Below are 22,506 nucleotides of genomic sequence, written 5' to 3' on the forward strand. Positions count from 1 at the left end.
AAGAAACTGGATGAATCTGTGACAATTCCAAAGGGTATTCCAGGGACTATAAATACCTTTTGGATCTGCTGGTCAGACTCTGTGCATAACTTCCCAGATTGGATAAGCTTATGAGTTGATCAGGTAGGTGGGAATCATATCTGAGATAGGCAAAATGCTTTTTACTTCACTTCCTTGCTGTTTCCAAGCTTTTCCAATGGCAGTGGTGGCTGCAGGGGTGTTTGGAATGTCCCAGGAGTGATGCTGAGCCGGCCCAGGGTGAGAGGAGGGTGGAGCACCCAGGCAGAATGACCAGTGTGAAGCAGCAGATGTCGGGTTACTTATCTAAAAATCCATCTCCTAATGGACGGGTTAAAAGAGCCCAGAGCTGAGCAGGCAGGAACTTGCAGGTTTGACAGCTAACTCTTGAAAGCCCAGAGAAGCTTCCCACTGGAACGCCTGCCTTTCCAAAGGGTGTTGCAAATGCTTTTCTTTCACCCAGTCCTCCTTTGTCTGCTCTTGCAGTTTGTCCACATCTGAAAGCAGAACAGGCTCAGAGTTCCTTGCTTAACACCAGAACACTGAAGCACACGTCAGGAGTGTGGGTGTCTGAAAAGGAGAGGAGGCATTAATCAGCTTTTACCTCCTGCCTCCCAGAAACCAGCAGCAGAGATGGGCAGAAATTGGGATTTGCACTCAGAGCTGCATTCCAGTATTTGCTTTGACATTTACCTTCCCAGAATCAAAGACTGATGTGAGTTGGGAGCAGCCTCTGTGTGTCCCCAGGCCCACCCCTGTGCTCAGGAGGGCCACTTGCACCATTAACTCTTTTTAGTGACGAGTCACAGTAAAGAGTCAAAGTTTATGTACCTTTAAAGCTGATGTTTTATATATGTAAAAAGAAAGGGAATAAAAAGGTCAGAAAACCCCCACTTTGATCCAGGAATGATGAAATATTCTTGATCAAAGTAGAATATCGTTGACATTCTTCAACTGAGACACTTCATTAGAATCTGTTTGACAATAAAATGCATCTGCCTGTGACACCGTGGCCTCGTATCAGGGGTGGTGCCAGCTGCTGATGCTTCGTTTTTCCTGCTGTGCCACTGCTTCCTGAGTTATATGTCTGAAGATGTTCCTTCTTTCCTCGTGCCTTGCAATCACAGCATTGCTATTTTTCTACAGTTCAGTGTCTGCCCTTGCCAGTCTCTTGTACTCTGATCTTTCCTGACTCTTCTAAACTCACACAGGAGCTCCACAGTCTCCTTCCTCTGTGTGTATTCTGGGGAATCAAGGAGATTGCCTTGACCTGATTATTGTTTTGGAAAGAGGTTTCTGTTCAAAGCCAGAGGCTCTCACAATCCATCCCTACACCTTCTGTTAGGGAACTGTGGTGGAGGGAAAGTGTGTGGAGGAGCGAGCCCTTTGTCTTCCCTGGGAAGGTGGATATTTAAGTGCTCCCTGTACCCACACACTTTCCCAGCAGCAGGGAGTGCCTGGCTTAGACAGCTTCTGCCAGGGAGAAGGATGGAAAGGGATCAGGTGCAGAGATTCTCCAGGTCAGACTTGGGAGGTAGTTCCATTTGTGATGGTGTTGATGCCACTGTTAAAGAAAAGCAGCTTTGAGATTCCCCATTTTCACAGGCATTTATCCTTGTGATGGAGAAGAGCTTGTGGAATCACACACAGGGAAAAGGAAAGCGCTGTCCTTTGTGTCCTTGATGTGGTGCTTGTGGATGGTGGTCAGTGTGTTGTAGGGCTCTGTGTTTGCTCAGCCTGTGCATTTGCACCTCCAGGCCTCAGTGTGCCTGTTGGATGATGGTGATGATGATGATGGTGGTGGTGGTGATGGCTTCCTTATGTCTTCGGCCCCGTCCTGCTTTTCGCTGCTCCTGGAACTGGCTGGATTTCCACACTCAGATACATTAAGGCAGCAGGACAAAGGAGCTCCTCCTGCGAGCTGGGCCAAAAAAAGAAAGTCAAATAAAACCTCCATTCATGGGATGAAGGCCGATGAAAGGCGGAGAGGGAAGATGACACAAAGCTGACAGCTGTGGCACACGTCTCCTCTCTGAGCCAGCAAAGCTGACAAGTAGATTGCTCAGGACAGGCACTTACAGGTTACCCTGTCAGCTACTTGAATGCCTTGTCTTTTATCTGCCACCTTCCTAGGAAAGAACAGAGGGAGCCTGTGCCCATCTGATGAGCTGGTTCCTACTGGCACATCATCAGCTTTAGCAGCACATGAACACAACATAGTCCAAAAGCTCCTCTTGGGTTACTGAAATCTCTCCCCTCTCTTTTCTTGCATGCGTGAGGGCACGTACCTGAGGCAGCTGTTTGCCCTTCAAAAGTCTTATTCATGGAAGCAAAATTCTCCCTCCTGTCAGGATTAGTCCCTTTTTGTCTCACAGAGCCCCACTCCATCAACCACTGCACAGCAGAGCAGCTTTGTCTGTGTGGGGTAATTCCTGCAGTGCCCAGAGCTCCTTGGGCTGGATGTGATTTCAGGCCTTTGCCTTGTTTCTGTCTCTACCAAAGAGAAGGACAGAGAGGACTAGGACTTCTTTCTCCTAACATTTGCTTTGAGTTTTTGTGAATTTTTGTGTCTAGTCTCAAATGAGGGAGAAGGACGCGAAACCTCCTTTTGCCTCTTCCTGGTGCAGCAGTGTGGGGTCAGGGGGAAGTGTGTGACCTCCTCAGAAAATGCATCCTTAGTTAAAACCAAACAGAACTTGCCCAAACAACACAAATCCCAGCATTCCCTAAAGTTCAGTGGTTGATGTTGCCATCTCAAGTGTTGGCTTAAGATGGGATATATGTTGGGTGTGACATAGATACCCTAAAATTTAATTGCAAATCATGATTGTCTTCTTTTGTAACTCAGCCACAGTGAAATCTCCACAGAAAGAACATCCTTTTTTTTTTGCACAGTTTCAAGTTATTTCTGACCATGACCATGGTAGTTATTTGACCTGGCAGCACATTCTCTACCCTGGCTTACAGAACTGATCTAATGCTCTCTCTGAACAATTCAGCCTGAGATCAGTGTAAAATTTGGAAATGATCAGCCTTAACATTTGCAGCTGTTTCCCTGAACAAGGACGTGCCAGGTAATGTTACCTGTTGTTACCTTTCATGTTAAAGTGCTACCCAATCAGGTGCTAAAATCAGGATTTTAGCTGTATCACAGAACTAAGATAAGTCCCCGTTGACTCTCAGAAGTTACAGAAGTTAACACAAATAAATGCCAAGCAGTGAGTCTTTCAGGGAATGCAGCAAATTCTCTAACACATCATCCTCTCCTCCTTTTCTTCCCCAGAACTGTGCAGTCAGTGTTTATAAAAGAGTAAACAGGCTGTGTGGTACAAGGGCTTAAAGATTAATTAGTAAACAATTATGATAGACTTTGAAGAGGAGAAGGGCTGAGTGTGATTATGATAGAGATACATTTGTGGGCCATGGGCCATTCAGAGCATTGCCAGTAATTAAAGATCTGTTCTCTGCTGCTTCAGTAACTCTTTTAATTACCTTGTATAAATGTATATATCTGTGGTATCATCAAGCCATTTCCCTGAGCACACAGGTTTTGTTGTTATAGATGGAGATGATTGCATACAATGTGTTTTGTGGTTGCTCACGAAATGAATTGAGCTGCCTACACCCCCATTGCTATAAATCAACATCACTCCAGGCCCAGGGAGCTGATTCACACCAGGGAAAGCTGAATTCCAGAGGGTTTTCTGGATGTTGGGATCTTCTGTTGTCGGTCAGCGGAGTGTGGTCAGGCCAAGAGACTGTGCCCCTTTCCCAGAAAGGAAAAGGCCCTTCTTTTCCTGGGGGTCTCATTCCTGTGTGCTTTCCAGGTGTCATGCTGATGATGAATAACATTTCCTGACTCAAATATTCCAGAGCAAAACAGACAGTCTGTGTCTCAGGAAGCCTTGGGTCCAGCTATGTCCCTTTTATTGCCCTACCCGAGCAACTCGTTCACAGCCCAGGAAAACTGATTTGTGTTCCAAATGCTTTGGAATGCTCTGGTTCATCCTGATAAACGGTGATGCCAAAGGAAAACAACATATAGACACAAGGCAAAGCAGAGAAAGTGGAGTTTTGTTGGAAAGTCAAGGCTCCTGCTGGCAGGACACCCCTCTGAGAAGCCTGGCTTTGCTGCTCAGGCTCTGTGGGGTAGGTGCAACCTGTTTAAGGAGAGAAAAGCAAGATTCATTTATTGAGGCATTTAGAGGAAAAAATGTGAATCCCTGCCAAGGGGCAGGAATTTAGATGACCTTGGCTGAAATAAGAATATATTGTTCCCTTTCAATAGGGAACAGGAACAAGGAGCTGTGCTCGCTCCAATGTCAGGAAAAAAATGTTTGTGTTCAGTACATTGGAGAAATGTCCAGAAATAGTTCACCTTAGTGAAAATATTACTTCTGGAATATTACCAAGGTCAGCAAGACCCTGACTTATCAATTCTGTTAATGTTCACATAAATTCAAGCTGTCAAATGCTGACTTGTCCAACTGAGATATTATGAAAGACTCTCATCTATGTCTCCCTTCCCTGTATTTCTTTCCTTTTTGCACACTTCCATCCTTCTCACATTGCAGTTTAGAGGTGCAGCCTGTGGCAAGACAAGACTTCAAGGCTTTAGATTTTCTAGGCTTTAAATGAAGCAGAAAATGGAGATTCTGCTTAAATAATACTTAAAATAATACAGAGTTTCCAAAAAGTCCTCTGAGTGTAGCCATGTCTGTGAGCAGTGTCTTAACAGGGAGCTGTTGGATAACCAGTGCTGTGGGTATTGTTCCAGTGAGTGAGGGCAATGGGTGAGGATTCAGCACAGGGATGTAATTCCCTACAAAAGCATAATGCACAAAGCAATCAGGTCTGTCCTTCCCTTAAACCTCCAAGAACTGCTTTGTCGTTTGTGGAAGAGACAACAAACAACTCACACTTTTCTTTCTTTGTTTCTCTCTCTCTTTCTTGCTGCTTTGGAACAATAACTACATATATCTGAGAGCCTGATAAGGGATGAGGAGCCCAGGGGCACTGGTGACATTTCACAGGATGAAGTTAAGAGAGAGCTGACCTGATGTGACAAGTGTCTTTTTTTCAAGTCTTTGCTAATAGCAGTAACCACTTAGACTCCTTAGGTGTGTGTCAAATGCCGTGGGCAGTCAACTGAATCATGTCAAAAGGCTGCCTCTCCTGACTGAACAGTCTCATATCAGCACAAAGCCCTGTAAATCCACCAGGTGGACTTTAATCATTCTGCTTTCAATGGATTTTGGATAGCAAGAAGTGATTGAGAGGCTAATATTTCACCCTCTGTGGCTGGGACTAGTTCATTACTGCTCAGTGATGCTGCCTGTCCTTTTAGCTGCACAGCCTGGCTTGGTTTTGCCTCATTTGTCCTTTGAGGACCTGAGCTGATAAAAAAAATGGGGGAAATTTTCTCTTGGTTTTCACAAGACTTTTAGTCATTCTTGACCAACACTGAATTTTGAAGCACTTTGTGGTTGAAATCCTTTTTGGAAGAGTCTGGGGGTATGAGAGGTAAACTCGAGGCAGACCAGCCTCGAGTTTGTGCCTGAATATGATGGTCAAGTCTTGTACTGTCATTCTTTTATCTTCTGTGCTCAGGTTCAATTAGACAATCCTAGATCAGGCTTCCATTTCTCTTGGTGCTTTACAAGCACATTACCAGAGTCCATTTGGGATAATAAGAAGTACAAATGGCACACAGGTGTTATTTTAGGAGCAGAAACAAACTAGTGTTAGGAAAAAAAAGAACGTAAGGTGAAGTCGCAGCTCCCTGGGCAGGATTATGCTTAAAAATGAATGCAGCAAGTAAGAGTGAAAAGCTGGAAACACCTTAAAACATTCTACAGTATAAACATTCATATGTGTCAGATAATAATGTAACTGCTATGGAAAATCACTCCTTTGCTGCTTTCCCCTTCTCCTCTCCCAGCTGCCAGTCTTTACCTACTGCATTCCAGCCCTTACAGCTTCCTCTGGAAGAGGAGTGATGCTCTTCCCCATAATGTCTAAAGCAGGAAAAGCCTGAGTTGTTTCTTAGCTGTTCCCCAAAAGAGAATAAGTCTGTGCCACTGGGGGGGCTGTGCCCTTTAGGGGACATGGTGGTGGCCACTGAAGAGGAAGAGATGATCCCCATCCTCTGCTCTTTGCCAAACCCTCCTGCCTCTTCCCTCCTATACTTCGGGGCCAGGACCTGCCTGGTCAACATCCAGTGTTTCTGTAGCCACTGGGGCAGAGGGGAGGGATTTAAAGCTGATAGCACATGGATTTCTCTTGTTCACAGGGAGTCCCTCCTGTGCCTGAGAAGCACTTTGCAAGAAGCCATGAAGGGGCTCATTTGGAGCAGGCACAAGTGGGCACGAGGCTGTTCCCACAGGGAACTGGGAGCTGGAGGTCAGTCTGTGACAGATGGAAATTCAGGGAGGAATAGGCCAAGGGGAACCTGGGAATGGGGATAATCTCACTTGGTGTAAGAGGAAGAACCAAGAATTTGTCCATGATTACAATTTCCTTGTTATCTTCTGATCTTCATGCAATTATTTGGCATCTCAAGCACTCCTGTGCAAAGCTTTGGTCAGTGCTGGCTTTTTTAATGCCCTCACTTTGTCTGCTCTCTTTCTTTGCTTCCTTCTTCCTTTTTTTCTCGTTCTTAAAGATTCATCATTAGAAAAACTTAACTACACGGACAGGGAAAAAACCCAACCCCTTCCTTTGACAAATTGGAAATCTCCAAAGACTTCTAAGCCAGTATGAAAGATTGACTTAATGGAGCAGTGTATTTTTGATACAGCAAGGAGCCTCCCAATCCTCTGATTAGACTGATATAGATTTTCTAGAGATTAGCAAAATCTGAAATGCATTAAAAATAAAAAATCCAGTGTGACAAAACAGTTTTGACAGCACAAATGAAACCTAAAGCAATGTAAAATGTAATTACTGCAGCTATCCCTGTGACCCTCAGTGCACGCTGCCTTGCTCTGCCCTCAGGAGAGCTGGGCTTATTTTCCACCTATTTATTTTTCTGAGTGTTTGGCAAGGATATTTTTAGTCCTTTAGTCATTTGCTTTTCTTTGGTACCCCTCTTCTGGTTCCTCTGTATTCTGATGTGGGTTTTGGGGAAAAGATGACAAAACTAAATAAATAAGGGAGTGGAAGGTTGTGAGGAGGGCACAGGAAGGCCAAAGACAAACCGGAATCAATCCCTTACTGCCTTCCCACGTGCTTTGGTGGAGGGGCTGTGCAAGTGCTTTATTTAACTTGCAGAGGTCCAGGAGAAGTCCTGGGGTTTATTTACATTCCAGTGGAACAGAGGGGCCCTCGCTGGCATTGGGAATTCATAGGACTGGGATCTGTGCATCCGTGTAGTGACAGTTCCTACCTTGGAGAAGCCAAGTGACCGTGAGACAGGAGAGGAGGAAACAGGCTTGGAAGTCCCAAGGACACACAGAGAGTGTTGGGATGCTGGCCAGTGCTTTACCCTCCAAGAATCACTGCTTTCCAGCATGAGGTGTCCTGGCACCAGCCGTGCCAGTGTTGGGAATGACACTCCACCTGTGAGTGCTTTCTTCTGAAAAGCCTCCTCAGCACTGGTCTGTCTTTTTGCCAGAGGTAACATGATGAATCTACTGAATATTGTATTTTATGTGTCATATTTATACCTGTTTTTGAACTGGCAGCCTTGGGGAATGAGTTTTTGATCCTGGAGTGCCCTTGTCTCCCTAGCCATTGCCACAGCAGGGCATGCCAGCTAAATCAGTCAGCAGACAGCTCCAGTGCAAAAACACAGCCCTTAAAAATAACCCCAGGTCAGTAATTCGGTGTTTTGGGGAGGGATTGTAGCTGGAAATGTTATCTGGCTCTTGGACAGCATCTATCTGAGGTATTTGTGTGGCTTCCACTACCACAGGATCCAAGGAGCCTTCTACTCATCCGTGTGCTCATCCCAGGGCTCCTTGTTCTCAGGGATTGCTGCTCCTCTTGGCTGGCTTTGCTATCAGGCCTCAAGGAAACCTCCAATTGCTCCTGTGGGACTACCTGGAAACAAAACCCCGCTTCTCCCTGTGTTCCTGACCTCTGGGAAGCTGCAAGCCCTCAGGTTTTCACAGGCCTTGCTGCCACTTCCATCCCCACGCCATTATAACTGTTACATTTATGTCTCTTCTTACAGTCAGAATGGTTTTTATGGCCCTGGAATTTAATGCACTTTAGATTTGCTAATCTCTCCAAAATCTATACATCAGTTTAGTCGAAGGATTAAGGTTTCTTTAGTAAATCTAAAATATACTGCTCAATTAAGTCAATCTTTCACATCAGCTTATAGGCCTTTGGAGATTTTTAACCTGTAAAAGGAGATTTTTCAAGCAGGATTTAAACTTTTATAACAATGCAGGAAAACAGAAAGAAATACAAAATAAATAGACATTGGAATTAAGTAATGTCTGTGGAAAGAGGCATTTTTTTTCTCCAAAGTGTGTAATTTTGGAGATGCTGGTGTTATAGGTGAGGCCCAGTGAATTCACAGGGACTCCTGAACTTTATCCTTCAATTTTTCTAAATAGATTCAGGATAGTGAGGTCTGAGACCAAATTAACCCCAAATTTCATATATTTCTACTGAAATTTTCATTGTCACAGGTTTTTATGTCTGATACTCATGGAATCATCAGTAATGGTGTTAAGAGGGGGAAAACCTCAGGTTTTGAAAGATGCAGAAATCTTCATGCTGATGAAATCAGGGCACAGATTCAGACCCTGTTTAACAGGGACTGGGCCAAAATGTTCTGTGTTGGCAGCAGTAATTCCAAAGTCCCCAGTGGTGGGTTAATTCCTGGGGAGGAGTCACAGGAGCTCTTGGTTGTCAATCCATTTATTTCCCCCAAACCTTTTGGATGTAGGGTCAGTTTAATTTCTTTACTTTAGAGGCTGAGAACACAGGGCCCTGTACATTGTGGGCACTCAGACACTTGGAAGCTTTTGGGCAGAAGTGACACAGAATGTGATAAAGGGGGGAGTTAAACAGAGCTTTTCTGAGTCCCCAGCAGCACCCAAACACCACGTTGCTAAGTTTGACTGCAGTGCCTTAGGAAAATTAATTTGCTGTGCAGCCCCTGTGTAAAAATTATTATAGTTGTTAAGGCTGAGTTCCAATCCCCACTCTTGGCTAATAACTTTTTTGCTAATAACTTTCTCAATTTCTCTTTGCTCTGAATTTTTTCCGTGCTCGGCGTTAGCCCCAAAGTGAAGCTTTTGGAGGGTCTGAGGGGGTTTGGAATTATGACAGCACGAATAAAATACGTTTTTCCTCCTTGTGTTTTAATGAAACTTTTGCACTCTGAAAAGCCTCTGAAGGTGGAAACTTCGGGTTTGTTTTGTAGCCCTGAGTAAGGAAAGAGAGCAGCATAATTGATGTCTGCAAAATATCCTGGGCACGGGTTGTGGTGACTGTGTGTGGTCACAGCAGCTTTAAAGATGAAGGATGATGTTCTCAAAAGCATCTAATGGTTTAGGCCCATTTCAAAAGCAACACTGACATTTAGGAGATTAAATGTCATAGAATCTCATAGGATTGAGGCACCTGTGTTGCCTCTTGAAAGTGAAAACCGGTTTTAATAGAGCTGGGCAAGGAGAGTTTCTCTTTTCACAAAGTGTGGGCTTATTTTGATCCCCAAGTTGGATCAGGAACCTTCTAACACCACAGTTGTGGAGCTCCCAGGATGTTCCACACAGATAAGTCACAGGGGGAACACTGGAAATGTGTAGTGAGGGCTTTCCCCTCTGTGCAAGGATGGGAGTCCTCAGCTACAATTCCTGGGAGGGTCTGTAGGGTTGAAGAGATTCAGTTTGAAATGTTCTGTATCCTTACAAAAAAATGGAACCACTTTGGTCCAATCTACACCTCTGAGCCAGAGGTTTGACTATTAATCTTAAATGTGCCAAGAGAATAAAACAAAACCAGTTTTAAGCAATCTTTACAATTAAGCAAGTGTTACAATTTGTATCTGACTCCATTACACTGATAAACATAGTTTTAGTTTCAAAGATGTCTCAAAGGGCTTCAGCTGAGGTATTTAAAAGACATGTGGATGTGGCATTCAGGGACATGGTTTAGTGGTGAGCTTGGCAATGCTGGATTTACAGTTGGACTCATTTATTTAAAGGTCTTTTCCAACCTAAAGGATTCTATGAATTCAACTTGAGCTTGTCTATTAAAGCCCTCAGGTGCCTCCAATAGGAGAAGCAGAAAAAGTGCTGCTTCTGTGGCCCCTCTGGCCTCTCCATGATCTGAAAAGTCTTTTCCATGTTACAGGAGCAAATCTGTGACTCCTACTTCCCTTCACTATCCTGTTGTCACTTTGTGTAAGGGCTTTTCCAGTAAAGATCTCCCAGTGAATGTTCTTAGAGGAGCTAAAATTCCACCAAGGAACTTGGCTCCCAAGTGTGAGATGCCTTGGCCTGTTAATGGTGCCCAGGTGAAGTTTTTTGGAGTAATAAAAATGTTTCATTTGCTGGTGCCTCCATCAGAGCTGCGTTAGGTGTTGATGCCTAAAACATTTTAGCTTTACAGTGAATGAAAGAAGTCATTGAGCTTTTGCAGTTCTTAGAAATCCCCCTCTGCTTTAAATAATTGAAAAATCAGCGCTGGGACGATGTGAAAGCTGAGGAGTCCAAAGTTCAGAGCAGGGGGGTCTGAAAGGTGTGGTTTGTGTCACTGACTCAGCCATGGTGCACATACACAGGCTGAGACTAGAAGGCATTTTCCAATTTGGTTTTTCTTATTAAATATAATGTGTTACTGTTTATTTTTTAATCTGTGCTTTACAATATGCAGGATGTATAGTGGGGCTGAATTAATACTGTGGCTGGAAAGTTCATTTTCAGAGTTTTTTTTTGCATTTCTGGCCTTTTTTTTTTAACCTGCACATAGTAACAGCTTTTACATTTTCATCTCCATCATATGCAGAAGCCTTTGACTGCATTTGAGCCTTTTGCTTTCCCCTCTTTTGAACTGATTATTTTTTTAACCAATGCCATTATTGCTTCTTTCTCAGCAGATCTGTTCCTGTAAAATTTAAGTACAGAACACGTTGCCTTCCATGCATTTCTAGGACCCTGTGTGTCCATTTGGGCTTTGAAATCCTGTAGGGTTTTATTCTTTGTAGGACAATTTCCCCCAAGACCTCGAGTCTGCTCTGCATCACAGCTGCCATGTGCTAAGCAGCTAAATTGTATTAGGAATTGAGGGAATAATTATCCACCTCAGATTATGGCATTATTAACACTTTGGTACTGATAACTCTCAGCAGTTCACAAGACCATCAAATGTTTTCCTTTTAATACTGCCACAGATTTTTCAGCGAGCTCTGAAGATAACTTGACAGCCCCATAGAGTTTGATGTATGTGTCTGGAGAGGGGGAAGGAAAAAAAAAAAAGGGTTGAGATCCTCCAGTCAAGCCAATGTCTTTAATGGCTTCCCTAGATTAAAATAATCCCTATGGGAAATCCACTATGACAACAGTTCTTACACAGATTTTCCGATTTTCCAGTCACTGCTTCTGTGCCACAACCATTCTTTGAAAGTGTTTATGTTAGTGAAAGGCCACATTCTCAGAGACTTTTTTTTTTTCCCTTTAAAGAATGTGTTTTAACTCCATTAAGAAGAGCTTGAAGTCCTCCCTTTCTTCCTTGGGCATTAGTGTGCCTCTTAGCCCTGTGCCTTGTGGATGTTTGACAACGGGAAGAAATGTGGAGGTCAGTGCTGACTTTTGAATTAAAGGTCACCCAGTGTTTGCACTCCAGTACAGTATTTATACCATGGGTGAGCTCAGCCCTTGGGGGACTGAGGAATGACAGAAGGCCAGATTTGCAGCCTTGAAACCAGGTACATTTACTCCTGTTTAGCTGCAGCTGCAACACAAGTGTAGCACTGAACAGGCTCTTTTCAAAAACAAGAGCCAAGGCCAGAGTCTTAACATTCATTCAAAAGTTAATTCAGCAGCTTCTTGTTGGAGGGAAACATAATTTTTGATAATAACAGGAATTTGAAGCTTCAAACTACTGTGAGGGGGAAATCCATGAGAGGGAGAATGCAGAAGCCTGGAGTATTTCTGTGGGTGTCCACTGAGAACCCCACACTGGGCTGGGGCTTTGGGCTGTTAAATGGTTGTTCAAGGAGCAGCTCCTCTTGGTCCCAGTTCAATTTGGTGAATCAATTAAATAAATCAGGTTGATTCATTTGTGTTCAGGCCCTGTGTGTCTGTGCAGTGAGTGGCTGTGCAGCACTGTGCAGGATTTCTGTTGTGTACATTGTTATTGCAGCACCCTCCACTGGCTCAGCTGCCTCCTCTGCCTCTTGGAAAGATTCATCCTCATGTATGTCATGGGAGAAGCATCCCTTTATTCCCAGTTCAGTGGGCACCTCAGGCACCGTTCAAATATTAGTGCTATATTGAGTTAGCTGGCAAAATGTTAATTAAACACATTTTGTTAAAAATAATTATGATTCAAGACCCAAGTCTGTGATCAAAGGCTGTGATTGGTATGAGACACTTCAGGTATTTAGTAAAAATAAGTAGTTCAACCTGAAGGAAGAGAGAGGTGGTGGTGAGAGGTGCAGTGTAGAATCATAGAATAGAATCACAGACTGGTTTGGGTCGGAGGGGAACTCAAAGATTATTCCATTCCAACCCCTACCATGGACAAGGACACCTTCCACTAGCCCAGGTTGCTCCAAGCCCCGTCCAATCTGGTCTTGAGCACTTCCAGGGATGAGCCAGCCACAGCTTCTCTGGGCAACCTGTGCCAGGGCCTCCCCACCCTCACAGGGAAGAATTTTTTCCTGATATCCAATCTAAACCTTCTCTGTCAGTTTGAGGCCATTCCCCCTTGTCCTGTCACTCCAGGCCCTCCACGGTGGGGTGGGGATGAAATCTGGGGGTCTCTCATTCCTGTGTCCCTGTGCTCCTGGAGTCCAAGCGCTGCTCCGGGTTTGCCGTGGATGAGTGAAATCAAACCCCCTCTGAGGAGCTGAGCTGTGGTTTGTTGTGACACTCTGGAAAGAGAAAGTCAAAGTTCCCCCGGTGTCAGTCAGGGCCAGCCCTGGGTGTGGTGACCTTTCTGCTCTGAGCACTGCCCAGCTGAAAGTCCAACTGCACTGATCCAACCTCAGGGGTGTTTACACCATGGGCTGCAGAAACTGTGCTGCTCCAGCGAATTTTCACACTTCAATTTGTTTTAAGAGCCAGAAAAAGAAAATAAATCAGCATTTCATAAATTCTTTTTTTTTCTCACAGACGGGTCTCCCTGAATGAGACAAACGGTCCCACAACTTTATTTTAAGCTGCTTTTCCTGTTTCCCACACGTTGCAGTCAGCAACCTCTGCCCAGGGCAGGATGACCCTTGATTAATATGGAATACTCGAGTCCTGCCCGGAGCAGGAGGGATGCTCCTGCAAATGGGATGTTTGTTCCACTTGCAGGCCGAGGAAAAAGGAATTTCTGGAATGATCCGGATAAAAAATAACTGTTTCTTTTGGCAGTCTCGCTTGGACAGTCCTTGAGCTGTTGTGTGGTGGTTCTATTTACACCAAGGAAATCCAAGCAAACAGGCTGCCCTGGGCTATCAGGATGGCAGAAGTTTCCAACATATTTTTCCTGCATATCAAAAGTTTGGATCTTTGCCACACGATCGTTCCACAGAACCGTGAGTGGAAAGCGCTCCGGTTGTGGTCAGTCCGTTTTCTAAGCTCTCCAACCACTGCTTTTCCAGGAATGGCCAGTGCAGCCTCCTATCAAATGGAATACCTTTAAATTTGCCCTTTCTTGATTTAATTCTCTAGAAACAGCTGCCCCTTCTGAGCTGTTTTTAGTGCTTGCAGTGCTTTTGTGTTCCTTTAATCCTTGCCCGCTTTCACCTGTACAGTTACACAGCAAGGACAGCGCTCTCTACCGTGGTGGCAGCATGGGCAATTTGGGAGAAAACATTATAATACCACTCTGTGGTAACATATATAGGGATATCGTAGTTCCAGGAATCCTCTCCAAGCTTTATTTATCAGGGAAATAGCAAAAGAGTTGCTCATGCTGCCCATAAACAGGTTTCTGGTGCTTCAGATGTTTGTACTTTCTGTTTACACCACGTTTAAAACAAAAATGAAAGTCTGAGATGTAAATCTGCCGGTGAGCCTCCCTTGCCACGTTCAAACCTGGATGAGGAAGCACAGAGCAGTGTCTTAGACCTGTGCCTGGCTCTTCCCAGCTCTTCCATCCAGCCAGGAATGACCTTAGCTGAGCCCTGTTCTCTCTGCCGCCGTTTCCACGTGTGTGAAAAGTCAGCCTGTCATGATCCCGGTGCCTTTTTGTTCCTTCTTTTCAAAGTATTTTGACCCCTGCTGCTGAAAAGAGCCAGACACTCCTCTCCATGATTTCCCCAGGTGCATGGGATAAAAGCAGGCTTCCTGGGAGGAACAGGCTCCCTTCTTTGGGCAGCGCGGTGCTGCTGGAGGTGCACGACTGTCTGAAGTGTTTACATCCTGGACTTCTAAAGTAATATCTGTAGGCCATCACTTTGGGTTGAAAATTGATTTTATTAGGTGAAAATGAAAATGAACTGAAGAAATGGACTGTGAGCCACATTGCTGGGCTGACAAACCACGTTCCCCAGCCTGATGTGCCCGGATGTAATGAATACACTGAGACCACCTACTTGGAACACTCCTCTGATTTCCCAGTTTCTTTAAAGTCTAATAATATTGGCCATGCAGGATGAAAGCAATTGTGAAAAGTGAAAAAGTCCTTGTTTGCCTATCCTGTCATCTGGGCTCTGTTTCACTGAAGCTGAAAATGAAGGTAACTTGCCTTAATGCTGTAGGACAGCTTTTAGTCTAATTGAACCCTGCATCGGCCAGAACCCGGTATTGAGCCTTCAGTCTCGGGTTAATCCCTTTTATTGGCTTGGGTGCAGGTTATCATCCCTTCTTATCAAACAAGGACCCCTTTCTTCTCGCTCAGGATCAGAACTAAAAGCCAGTTGAGAAAGAAATGACAAATTCAAAGCTTTAAGCCTCCCCCCCCTTTCCCCAAAACCCACCCTGTGGACCACGAGGCGTTCTGCGACTCACACACACTTCAGCTGGGAGGCTCAGGGCACGTTGTTGTTGCTAGGAAGCTCCCTCCCCTTTCAGCTGTGATTTTTGGAGCTGCAGCTTCAAAGTGTGAGCACTTGGTTCAATTGTTTTGCCCAGCACTCCCCGAGCAAATGTCAGATTGAATTTATGGGCAGTCAGCTGGTGCTTGGTGTTCGAACACCTGCTCCAACCTCCTCCCCTGGCACAGCCCTTTGAGCAGAGGTGTGTTACAGTCACTGGGAGCAATGACTACTCACTAATAGTTTTTAAGGAAAATATCTTTTTTTCTGGGGGGAAAAAAAAGGATCAACTGTGATTTTGTTTGAGGCAGCCAGTCAAACTCCTGGGTCACAATTGTCCTTTCTGGCCTTTAGCTCCAGGAATCTGCTTAAACTAACAAGACCAAAAATCCCCCACGTTTGTTGGCAAACTGTTTTACCCTGATTAGCAGTCAAATCACCAAAAATCAAATGACAAGTTATACTCTTCATCTTTTAAATGTAGACAAAGATTTTTAAATTAAATAATATGAGATCCTGTGTATACTTCAAATTTATCCTGTACTGGTTTTCGAGAGTCACTTATTCTGGCATGGTATTATTTAAAAGTAGGATAAAACTACAAAAAAAAGAAAAATATCCCACTTTTTTTTCTTTCTCCATACTCAATGCCTTTGTCATGTGAAACAGCTTCTACAAAAACAGAGGTTTTGTGACAATGGACAGGAGGAGAAATCAAGTTTATTAAAGGTCAGGACAGTTTGGTAGGAGGCAGAACAAAATAAGATCTTTATAAAGGCCTGGAACCTTGGTGCTTCCAAAGTAGGGCTTCTTGCTTTTTCCTGTGAAACATCTGCTCTGTGGCTCTCAGAAACAGGATCCTGAACTAAAGGAACCATGGGTCTCATCCCATTTGGGAATCTTGGTCCCCTCTTGCACAGCCCAAACTGCAGCACTCCACAGCACTTTGTTTGAGGTGTGTGAGAAGTGTGTGACCCAGCAAATTTCTGATGCCTCTGAAAGAATCTGAGCCTTTGTTTCTGGGATGTCCAGCCAAATTCTTCCCATCTTCTGCTGCCTTTCCTTGAAGACACTTTTCCCCCAGGCACCCTGAAAGGAGAGGTTGCAACATCCTAAAAAACTCCCTTTCCCTCCATATTGTTCTTCGGGAGAAGCGTAGCGTGGCTGGGATCGTTTTTTCATGCAAACCAGCCCAATGCCTGCTGGCCTGGGCATCCAAAATATAGTTTTATTGTTGTGGAAGGGCCTTAATGAGGAAGAAAAAAAAAACCCCAATTTAATAAAGTGCATCAAGTGCCCTTGGGAAAAATTAGCACACAATGACTTCTTGTGCCGCCAATTGAAACGGCAGATCGGAGCAGTGATAGGCTTCACAGGAAATATTAAAAAAGCACAGATGGCTCAAGTTTACATGTTTACAGTGGAGCTGGAACAGCAGCTAAAACCTTCCAGTATAGTATAATTTACTAGAAGGTCACAGACCTCGTGGTTAGGAGTGAACCTGAAGACTATTGTAAACACGCCGTTAGGGTTTGTAGAGGTTTAATCCCGGCATTTTCCGTTCCTTTTCTGCAGTATTAGGAGCAGTTGGCTGCAGCCTTAGTGAAAAGAGATACTTAAAGCATGGAAAAATGTGACATTCCATTGGTGAGCGTGGAGCTGAGCCGTTGCAGGGAGCTGGGAGGGGGTTATGCAATTGCTACTGTTACTATGTAATTAGAGGCTCTTTGGCACTAAGCTATGGTTCGGCTCACAGTGTGATTATGACAAAAAAGAAAAAGGCACTGAAAAATGTAAGTAGCAACAAGCTGCTTCAGCAATCACAAGAGTATCTGCTGTGCCCCCAGAGTCCTGGTTCACAGCTCTGAGGGAAAGGGATACCCAGGGGATCTGGGCTTACATCTTTGCTCTGCCACGAGCTTCCTAGAAGGCTTTGGTCAAGCCAGTAAGGATGGTTTCTTATTTAAGTAACTAATGAAATGTTAATATTTTAATTTTTAATTATTTTTTATTATTCTAATTTGTCACACTGTGATGGGATCAGTAGAAATGTGAGCACAGCAGAGAGCAGGGCACTCTGCAGGGATACTTCCAACTCCCTGGGCAGGCTTTTCATCCTCTGTCTGACTGTGATAAATGGCACTTCTTCTGCTCTTCTTCCTCCTTGTCCAGACTGTCAGCTCTTCTGGACACAAACTGTAACATTCCAAACTCAGGCAGAAGATGGGTTTAAGAAGGTCTGTTTGAGGTTGCAGTGGGAGATGGTCAGGTGGGCTCACCCAGTGAACTGGAGAGCCTTGCTAGGAAAGGACTGACTGCCTCCAGTGATAGGTGTCCTTTAATTATGTGGTTTGCTCCCTATGGAATCCAGCAACCTTGGTCAATCAGCTCAATGGCATTTCAGTGTGGAACCGTGTTCTGCCTCCCCTGCAGTTTGAATTATTTTGTGTCCTTAAAATGATCCCTAACCCATGGAAAGAGGACAAGCAGCCAACCTGGCCCAGGAGCTGAGAGTAAACCTGAAGCAACAAAAAGCCCTAAACAAAAATGTAACAAAATCTGGCTCATGTTTTTCCCTGCATAACTTGGGAAAACAGTTCAGTATTGTTATCCCCTTCCAACAGATGGACTGATTGAGGCACAAAGAGGTGAAGTAATTTGCCAGAAAAGTGCTGAAGTTTGGACTCAGAGTTGGTTGTCTCAGTTTCCCAGTCCAACACTGTGTCCTTTGGAGCAGAACCTCTGGGCTGTGCTTTGTGCAGCCTTTGCATTTCCCTGGTTATGGTGGCTCCCCTTGTGCAACCAAATGTCACCGATTCAAACGAGGCACCATTCCAATTGCTGCCAGCCCAGGAGCAGCTTTTTTTTTTTTTTTTTCTGTTTTTTTTTCCTTTCACATGTACATGCAAATGTGGATGGAGTTATTTTCACTTAACAAGCTCCTGTAATATCACTGGAATCACTTGATAGTTAAGTCATGTTCAATTAAAACTGGCGGCTGCCGCCGCCTCATCACAATCAACAGCACAATAGGCACATTATTCACTGGATATTTACTTTGCAGACATTTATCTTCCTCATCAGAAAGTTGACTTCACCTGGGAATGTTGAAGTAGGTGAGTTGAAGCTGGAGTTCTGGGCTAATCTGGTGCTGATCTAGATGGCAATATCTCCATGTGAGTTTTACCAAATGAAACCCGCCTGACTCACCCCAGAAAAATCTCCACCAATAACATGAGCTCATTAAACACAAATCAATCACCACAGCAACTCAACCCACAACATGGCAAGGAGCACTTCAAAAAAGGGGAAATTTGGGTGAAAGTGCCCACCACAGCCAGCTTTTCAAGCCAAGCTCTGTGCTGGTGATGGCCAGGGAATAGAGAAGATACTGAGGGCACAGCCCATTGCAAGAGTGGTGATTTTCTCCAAAATCCAGCTTTTGTCCACTGCACAACCTTTTCCAACCCCTTGCAGCAGAACTTGTTTCAGGAGCCAGAAGCCTGGGAGCGAGCCTTGATGTTTAACATCTGGTGGCATTTTACACCTCTCTGCTCTCCACTGGAGATGGCGTGTGCATGCAATACTCTGTCGGGGTCTGAGGTCCACACACAAGGGAGCAAAGTGGGTGCAACACGTTACCCTCACCCAGCTCAGAAGAAAAGAGTCCAATTCCAGGGCCCCTCAAGTTAAGGTCAAGAGCCAAACACCCTCTGGTTCTTGCAGCCAGGGCAGGAACCTGTGACGACGCTGAGCACAAAAGGGAGACCTTTGGGTCGAGCTCAGCACTGCTCTGGCCTCACGCAGCCTTTCTGTGCCTGCCCTCAGCTTGTTCTGGGAATTCTGCCAACCAAAATTCCCTGCTCCCTGTGTGAGTAGCTTTCTTAACATCTCAGCCTAACCTAGGGGTGTAGTGTGCCACCATTCCAATTAATGACCCCCTGTGAATCCCATGTTCAGGAGATTTCAAGCTGAGTGTCTTGCAGTTGAGTAGGGCTTTCTCTCCAGATGCTCCCTCTCCCAGTGGGAATGATGGGGCAGGTGCTGGAGAATTCCATGAACCAAAGCCAAATGTTTGCTAGGTCAGCATCATCAGCCCTGGTGATTTTCATAGACTCATAGAGTCCCAGAGTGGTTTAGGTTGGAAGGGACCTCAAAGATCCCTTTCAGGGAAGGGACCTCAAAGGGACCTCAAGGGACCTTGTTCCACCCACGTGCATTGGGCAGGGACACCTTCCACTAGACCAGGTTGCCCCAAGCCCTGTCCAACCTGGCCTTGGACACTTCCAGGGATGGGGAGTCCACAGTTTCTCTGGGCAACCTGTGCCTCACCACCCTCACAGTGAGGAATTTCTTCCTGATATCTAATGTAAACCTGCTCTCTTTTTGTCCTCTCTGTGTTTTTCACAATATGGTGATAATTGAGTTTTAGTTGATGTTCATGGGATTTATTTAGTTTCTATTTGTAGGTGTGAGAGGAGAAGCATCTCGATGATCTGCTGTGATTCTCCTACTCACTTCCTGGGGGAGAGGAAGGTTTAGCACCAAATTCCTACCGTGGGGTCCCCTGTGAGACAGTTCACCTCACTAAGGTCTCCTTGTGTGTCCAAGACCCATTTCCTGGCTGGTTCCCGGTGGCTGATGTTCACAGCTGAGGCTGGAGAGTTTCCATACTGATGGATATAATCCCAATGATTGCAAGAGAAGGAATGCAGAGACAGGATTCCTGTTTGAAAACTCGCAGGGAATGACAGATCTTCAGTTTCAGTGGGATCCAGATTGGATCATGCTGAGACCACTGTGAAGCAGTTGTGGATGTGTGTGACAATATCCCAGTTTATCAGCCCTGCAGGTCAGTGACATGCACACACATCCGTATTTTAACACACAGACACACTCCTGTGAGCCCTATCCCTCTTTTCCTGGGAGCAGTAGTTTATGGACAGAATCTGAACAGACAGACCCTGTCCATCTCCAGATCCATATGTTTACATGGGCCAGAGTTGCCCATGATGTAAATCAGGGATAGCCATTAAATTCAGTGATGGATATGAGCTGGGGCTGGACTGTTTCTATTTACAGCACAAGCCCTGCTGTGTTTTATGTTTTGATACGAACCTAAAATAAATTATAGGGGGGGAAAAGAGTTGAAGCTGCTCAGCAGAGGGACTTCTGAGGCAGAAAACCCCCCTGTTAAAAGTGCTTTAATTTCTGAGAAGAAAGTGCAACAGGGAAGCACTGGGATTTGGAACTGACCTCAAATTCAAATGAGAAGTAGAATGTTGTCAAAATATAATGTTAGTTAGAGGGAGGTAAAACAAACTGTCAAGGGGAAGAGTGGATTGTCCACGTGAAATGGTTTCTTCCTCAGGAATAAATTACTTTTTTTGGAAAATATACCCAAGCCAAACACAAGTTAGTGGAATACATGTAGAAAACCTGACTTGTGTTAAACAAGAGAGCAGCATTCAATGCTCTAAATCATCTCTTTTCCTGGCCCTTAATCTGGCCTGTGAATCTTACTGTATGTTTACATGAATCCTGGCACAATGAGTTCTTGACCTCAACTGTGACTTTGTGGGATAATAATTATAACAGAAATATACTGTAATAAATTTAAAAAGGGAAATTTTGTCCCCATATGTGAGAATGAAGAAAAAATTCTTGGTGTTAGTTGTAGACATGCACACAAAATGAGGTCATTGGCCTGCTTTAAACCAGTGGTGAATAAGCCATTTCAGAAATAAAAGACACTTCAATTCAGCTTAGTTTTGGAAGTGAAAGAAGAGAAATCCATCTGAGGTTACAAACTCAGAGCCAGTCTATTCTCACAAGGACTTAACACATTTAAAAACCCCCCTTCCTATGTTAAAATTAGAGTTCAAATTAATGTCCTCAAGTTGTCCCCATGTAGACAAGTCTGTGGTCAAGATCCTCCTGCTTGTGCCTCTCAGAGCTGTTTCCTCATCTCTCTCTGGTGATGAGAACTCTGTCCTTTATCTCCAGATGGCTCTTGTGTTAAATGCAGAATACATTAAATTGGATGCCTCTCAGTTTGGATGAAATTTATTACTTCAGGGCTTAACATTTCATCTTGGCTTATGATTAGGAGGATGAATGCTGATAGAATGTTGTCTTCATCCCCCAGGAATGCCACAGAGGTAAATCCAGATCCTTGCTGAGCACAGCTTAGACCACACGTGCTGCCATATATATATGTTGGTGCTGCCATATATATATATATATATGTTTCTCTATATATATTTATATGTTTTAGAGTGAGAAATCTGCTCCTGGAAGCACATTTGTTAGCCAGGGACAGAAACATGGCAAAGGGACAGTGACACAGGGGGGGCACTGAATGATCTGCACCTTTGGAATCTGCTGTGGATGTTGCTCCAGCAGGATTAGTGTATGCAGGCATAGGTTGGATGATTTAGGGTTTTTACATTTAAAGTTTAAAGTTTAAATTCTTTTTCTGTCATAACCTTCCTTTGTGACATAGGAAATGCTAATCCTGCCCAAATCCTGCTAAAGTTCAGGGGGAATTGGCTGTCACATCTGTGGATACTGTTACCTGGTTTGGCCCAAAGAGATCTCCCATTGTGTGTCTGTGCAATGCATGAAAGGTGAGAGTGTAAAAAGAGGGACTGTCATGTGACCTGCCTCTTACAGCTCTTCCTGCTTGTGGCTTTCACTGTCTAAGGAGAGAGTGACTGACTAAAAATCCATGTGAATAAATGCTCACATCAGGAAAGAAGAGGAGTTTTGTTTTCCGTTTTATTCAGCTGAGGCAAACTCCATCCTGGCTTCAGAGAAATCCCATGGGAACAGGATTGTTCCAGTGCTTACAAACAGGTGACACTGGTGGGCTGTGATACCTGTGAAGTTCTGAGTGCTTTCTGAAGGACTTCAGTGCCTTCAGCCTTTAGCAGATTCTGTGGCTCGTGTTTCATGCAATGATGTTGAAATATCACCTTGAACACTCAGTGATCAGAAAATGTCACCTGTTGTCCTGACTCTTGGGTTGTACTATGTTCTATTGCCTCACTAGATTATATTACTTTCTTAAGAAGTCACATTAACTTGCCTCAAGAGATGGGAAAAGTCAAGAATAAAAATCCACTCAGAGCTTTTTCTGCAAAGGTACCATCAGTGGCTCACAAAATTCACAGATCAGGAATGCACAGCTGGGAGAGTGTCCTGGATAAACATCACTCTGTGTGTGCCCTGGATGTGTCACTGTTCAGGTACCTGCCAGTGGCCAGAGACAGAACGGGGGGTTAGAGGCACTTGGCAGTCTTTGCTGTAACAATCTCCCCTTGCAGTCCCCTCTG

The 22,506-nt window shown here is 44.5% G+C and overlaps 1 protein-coding gene across 6 annotated transcripts in view; it reads left to right on the forward strand.

Annotated features, from left to right (window-relative positions):
• Window positions 1–22,506, forward strand: part of BMP2 (bone morphogenetic protein 2) — a 220,327-nt gene that overhangs the window by 76,942 nt on the left and 120,879 nt on the right. The window contains exon 1 of one of the 6 annotated variants that reach the window (XM_039389839.1): window positions 11,721–11,775. The exons of the other annotated variants lie outside the window; for them this stretch is intronic. The gene's annotated coding sequence lies outside the window, so the exon portion shown is untranslated. Of the gene's footprint in view, window positions 1–11,720; window positions 11,776–22,506 lie in introns of those variants that run through there. 6 annotated transcript variants of the gene reach the window in all.

This window comes from Pipra filicauda, unplaced genomic scaffold, assembly GCF_003945595.2.
Source record: "Pipra filicauda isolate LSUMZ 115617 unplaced genomic scaffold, ASM394559v2 scaffold77_size3566232_pilon, whole genome shotgun sequence".
NCBI lineage: Eukaryota > Metazoa > Chordata > Aves > Passeriformes > Pipridae > Pipra > Pipra filicauda.